This window comes from Macrotis lagotis, chromosome X (assembly GCF_037893015.1).
Source record: "Macrotis lagotis isolate mMagLag1 chromosome X, bilby.v1.9.chrom.fasta, whole genome shotgun sequence".
Taxonomy (NCBI): Eukaryota; Metazoa; Chordata; class Mammalia; order Peramelemorphia; family Peramelidae; genus Macrotis; species Macrotis lagotis.
Window position 1 is genome coordinate 383,855,375 of NC_133666.1, and position 6,000 is coordinate 383,861,374.

Here is a 6,000-nt window from a genome sequence, read left to right on the forward strand (position 1 = left end):
TAGTAGTACCCCTAGTAGTACCCTCACTACCCCTTCCTGAACAAATATTCTTTTAACTGGTCTCTCTGCTTCATGTCTCTTTCTGATCCAATCTGTTCTTTATACAGTTGCCAAATTGATCTGTAAAACACAGATTTAGCTGTGTGACATTGGGCAAGTAACTTAACTCCATAGCCTTGCAAAAAAAACAAACAAAAACACAATCTGACCATGTTATTCTTCAACTAAATAAATTTCAGTGACTCCCTATTATTTTCAGGACCAAATATAATGTCCTCTTTACAACCCAGTTCTTCCATGTGTGAGTTTTTTCATTGACTATCTCCCAAGTCAAGAATCATCTTCATGGCTGCCAAATGAGTCTTAACTTTAACTTCAACTGGCCTTGGTTCAGAAGGTCACTCCCAAAGTGACCTTGCTCCCCAAGGCATCAATATTGGACTGGTTCAAATTCTGACTCCTAATTTTTATGGCTTGCTTTCCTGAACTTTCAAAATTCACAAGGTTGCAGACTACTCCCTCCCCCCCTAGAAGGGAAAAGAGTAAATGCAAAGGTCAAAGATCAAGGCTCATTGCTTGGAGAAGGCTCCAAGAACTTAAATTGTGCTTTTTTTCACCAGAAGTCAAAAGAAGTGAAAGAATCAAGCACTAGAAGCAGAGCGGTTGGAAAGATTAGAGCAAAAAGAAAAAAAACCTGGAGGCATTTGCTAATGCCTTTTCTGTCAATCCAAGAGCCTCCCATTCACCTCAAGTTTAGCTAGCTGGAACCAGTTACAGAATATCATGCTGCACAATCTCTCCTAGAGACTTCTCTGATATGTCATCCTGAGTCTCTTGGAGATAGACTCTCAGCGGCTGCACGTGGAGAGACTCTCCTAAGGTACTCTGAGCCATACTAGCCACCCACTGCATATCTGAATGTTATCTTCCTCAGGTAGTTGCACATTTCTTGAGGGCAGAAAGTGTTTACATTTTATCTTTCTATTAGTCACCCCATAACAGTTTCTGGCAAATAGTATTAATAAATTAATAACATTCGATTATTTGATTGACTGCTTGTTTCTCAATCTTGAAGCTTTAAAATATCAGGTTCTTCACTGATGTTTGTTATTTATTCTTGAAGAAGACCATGACGTCAGGGAAGTGTTGCCATGACATGCATGTGAATTGGATTTGAATGAGGAGGGACAGTAAAGTGGTGCAATGGAGAGAGCATCAGCCCTGGTATCAGGAGGACCTGAGTTCAAATCCAGCCTCAGATACTTAATAATTACCTAGCTGTGTGACCTTGGGCAAGTCATTTAACCCCATTGCCTTGAAAAACAACAATAACAAAAAAGAATTTGAATGAGGGAGGACTGTGCTAAGTCTCCAGTCTCACTTTCTCCTCTAGAATCATCTGAGTCCAATGGATCAGAACTGAAAATGAGACTAGCTTTTTAATGCTGAAATCATTCCAAGGTCACAGTTTGACTGAGGCAATGCCTATTCAGCATTAAGGTTAGGTAGAAGAGAGAGAGAAAGGAGAAGGGGCCAAGAACAACTACTTCCAAAAAATTAACCTGGAGGGTTTCTCAGTAATGAATGGGGCCTCAATGATCTCTAAAATCTCTTCTAGTTCTGAACCTAAGATTCTATGACCTATCACACTGCTCTGGTGTCTCATCATGAAGCATCATAGTATTTGATGGAGAACAAGACTTTGGAAATCATCTTGACTGCCTTCTCATTTTATAAGCAAGGAAACTGAGGCATAGCAGAGTTATAACAGAGCTGAGGTTTGAACTTAATCCTTCTGACTCTAAATCTAACTCTTGATATTTAGGTCACTAGAACACAAGTTTTGGGAATGTTATCAGAAAGAAAAAGACTTTGAGCTGTCCTGAGGTTCTATTGCCTGAGGATCAATCTAGATAATTTTAGAGAGGTTCATTTGACTCTGACTCTATTTCTTCCACTCATTCTCTTTTTCTCTTTCTCTCTCTCTTCTTCCTTTTTTCTTTTTCTCTTTTCTTCCTTCATTTATTTTCCCTTCTTCCTTACCTTTTTCCCCTTCCTTTTCTCTTTCTTTCCTTCCTTTCTTCCCCCTACCCCCACAATCTATCTACCAGAACATAATTAGAAGACACTTAAATGGAGGAATAACAATTTACACTGGTACTAGAACTCCCTCACAAATGCAAGTCCTATTATTACTGATGGTCAAGGTTTTGTGATCTACAATAAAAGGCATACTCAAGAGACTAGAGAAAGACTTAAAAGATGTAATATATATATCTCCAATTTTGTGACTTAGAGTCTTCACTGTCCAATCCTCTGGTATATGTTCTAAGACCTCAAACAACTCATATATATAGAAAACTCTCCCCAGAGAACCACATAACACAAGGAAACACAAATACAGACATTGAGGGAAAGCCACCTAGGTAACCAGACTCCCTAGAGCTACTATTACTGTTCCACAGAGGACATGCTTGGCACGCTTGCTTTCATAGCCCACTTTCTCATTATAGCAGCCCAGTCTATAACCCAGTCTGAGGGAGGCTCAAGCTCTATCTTCTTATACCTACTCCTTCTAGTTCTCATTAGAGAAGGAGAGAGACTTCTGTCTTCTCATGTCATAGATCATTTTCCAGATGAAATCACATCCTTGAAACATGGACTTATCATAGAACATTAGAGTTGGAAGATGCACTTGAATTAATCTGATTCACCAGGTTCTAGATCTATAGTGATTATCAAAAGAAATAATAATAACACTAAACTTTAAATCTTTTTGCATGTTTTTTGCCCAGGCTGGGAATGCTAATAGCTATTCAGATCTCACTACTGATTGTTAGGGAAAATTGACCTCTATTTTTGACTTGGGTTCATTTGCCCCCCTTAGGTGAGGCCATGTGTAGTGCTACATTATGTGTGAACATCCAATGGGCTTAGCCCTACTGAGTTTCACTTTCAAGTCCCAATTTCAAGACACCCGTCAACCTCAGCCTCCTTGAGTCTGAATCCTCATGTTCAGCCCAAACACCCTGAATCTTAATCATGTCTCTCTTACAGAGTTCCACATGTGTCCATTTATATACATGGTCTCCCAAAGAGATAAATATAATGATTGAGAACTGGAATGAATCATCTAGCTCAACCTTCTCATTTTTCAGATGAATTTATCCTGTCTATATCTTGTTTGTACATAATTTTTTGCATATTGTTTCCCCAATTAGACTATAAACTCCTTGGAAACAGGAACTTTTTTTTTTCATTCTTTGCCTGCCAGGAGGTTAGGACAGTGTCTGCCACAGTAGCATCTGAATCCAGGTCTTCCTGACTCTAAGGCCAACATTATATCAACTACACCAGAGAAGGCAGATGAAGTCCAATGACTGCCACAGAGAAAATAAAAACGAATTCTTCAATAGACAGAATGGGGGCGGGGGAGGAGATAATTAGTCAATAAACATGAGCCAATCATTGTGCTGAGTTCTGAGTGTACAGAAAGAGGCAAAGAGCTTATAATCTAATCAGGGAGACAAAAAAAGCAAACAAATATATGCAAAAAGCAAACAAATATCATTCCAGATAAATTGGAAATAATGAACAGAGGAAGGCACTAGATTCAAGAGGTGTTAGTAAGGCTTCCTGGAAAAGATATGATTTTAACTAGGACTTAAGTCAGAGAGGTCTAAGCGAAGGAAAGAGAGCATTTTCTCCATAGGGGACAGCCAGAGAAAATGCCTGGAGCTAAGAGATAGAGTGTTTCATTCATGAAATAGCCAGGAGGCTGGTGTCATTGCATTGAAAAGTATTTGTCTGGGAATAAGGTTTAAGATGACTAGAATGCTAGGAAGAGGCTAGCTTATGAAGAACTTTGAAGGGCAAATAGGACTTTGTATAAGATCCTGGAGGCAATTGGGAGTCAACAGAGATTACTGAGTAGGGAAATGACAGAGTCAGGTCTACACTCAAAGATCATTTTGATGACTGATTGGAGGATAGACAGGAGTAGAGAGAGACTTAAAGCAGGCAGATTCACCATTAGCTTATTGCATTAGTTCAGTCTTAATATAATGAGGGCTTGTACTAGAATGGTGGCAGTGTCAGAAGAGAGAAGGGGCCATATTTGAAAGATGTTATAAAATTCAAATCAACAGTCCTTGGGAACAGCATAGTTAACTGGGGAAAAGAGATAGTGTGGAATCCAGAATGATTCCTAAGTTGTGATCCTGATGGACTGGAAAGATGACATTGCTCTCTACAGTAAAAAGAAAGATAAGAGAGGGAGAGGATTTTGAGGAAAGAAAATAATTTTGTTTTGAACATATTAGTTTGAACATATTACTTTAATATATTAATAGATTAACATATTAGTTTAATATATTAATGTATTATTGTTTTTATTAATTATTATTATACCAACATATTATTGTTTATTTAATATATTATTTAATTGATTTTTAATTTATTTAATATATTGTTTATTATTTAATATATTATTAACATATTATTTTGAACATATTAGTTTAATATGTTTACTGGACAGCCAGTAGACATATTAAAAGACAATCAGAAATGATTCTCAACAAAGAGGTTGGGGCAGGAAAAGTAGATTTGAGAATCATCAGCACAGAAATGGCAATTAAATCTATGGGGGCTGATAAGATCACTAAGTGAAGCAGCCTAGATAAAGAAAAGAAAAAGATTCTGGACAGAACCCTGGTGGAGCACCTAAAGTTAAAAAGCTTGATAACCACTCTACTGTTGTTTTTTTCACCCTCTACTGCATAGGTACCCAAATTGTAAGTTAAAGTTACAGACATGGAAGTATAGAGAAGGGAAGTACTTTTTTACTGAGTATTAAACCTCCCTGGCTATTATCATATATTCCTAAAATCCTGAGACTTTAACACTATATAGATGGGTTAATGTAATGTTCTCCAGACTATGATCTGAGGGCTCTTAGTAGTGGCCAGATGAATATTTCCATTGGCTCTATTTATCCTGTATTTTTTTTTCTTGGATGTCTCTTTCCTGATCCCTCTTTATTAAGGTCTATTGCAGGAGGAATCTGGAGAATAGTACCTAGGAAAAATAACATCCAGGTTGGGCAAAAAGCATATCATAGCTGGAAAATTGCCCAAGAACATATTGAACATTTAGTAAATGAGCAGATATAAAAGTAGCCATTTTCCCTATATCAGATATTTTGATATGGCCTCCAGGAAAATCTTATGGAAGAATACTCACTTGACACTTTTCACTTGTTGCATTCAGCCCCCAAGTAGCATGTTGTATAAATTCAACACAGAAGAGCAGAGATAGAGATACTAGTAGTGAAGCATCTGACCTTCTGTATTTCCATGTGAGTCAATTTTATTTCATGAGTATAATGCTGCTGAAATGCAACTTGTCACATTGACTTTCCCTGAAGCATGACACTTGAAGGGGAAAGAGGTCAGACTGCATTTTTTGTTTGTGGTGTCCTTGCCAAATCTTATATGAGCCACCAGGAAAAGGACACACAAGAAATAATTTCTGTTTTTCTAAACCACCTATTATTGAACTATGCAATGGTCTTATGATTGAACAGCTAACATAATTACTGCTATTGGGTGTTACCCTATTACCCTATTGGGTGTGGTTACTTTCCCTCTGTGGCATATTTAGTCACTTGTTTTAGTCTTTTGACCTAAAGAAACTGGATTTGAGAAATAATATGATAGCTATTGAAAAATCCTACATAATGCCATTCCACCTCACTCCAACCTTATGGAATCCCTCTTTTCAAGTCTGGGATCACCTTTCAGATACTCTCAATTACTAGCATCCTCCTTCCCAAATTATAGTTTACTTAACTACTTGTTATTTATTTGAATTTATTCTTTTCATAGGTATTCTTTATATACTCCTATATGTCCCAAATGTCTCCCTCATTAGGCTACAAGCTTCTCATGAGAAGGAATTGGTTCATTCTTTTTATTTGTATCCCCAGAACTTAACACAATA

The 6,000-nt window shown here is 37.3% G+C and overlaps 1 long non-coding RNA gene across 1 annotated transcript in view; it reads right to left on the reverse strand.

The window, feature by feature from the left end:
* LOC141498522 (uncharacterized) overlaps positions 1-5,479 on the reverse strand; it is a 43,588-nt gene extending 38,109 nt beyond the window's left edge. The window contains exon 1 of the long non-coding RNA XR_012471668.1: positions 5,242-5,479. This is a non-coding gene — a long non-coding RNA (uncharacterized LOC141498522). The remainder of the gene's footprint in view (positions 1-5,241) is intronic.
* Between the last annotated feature and the right edge of the window lie 521 nt (positions 5,480-6,000).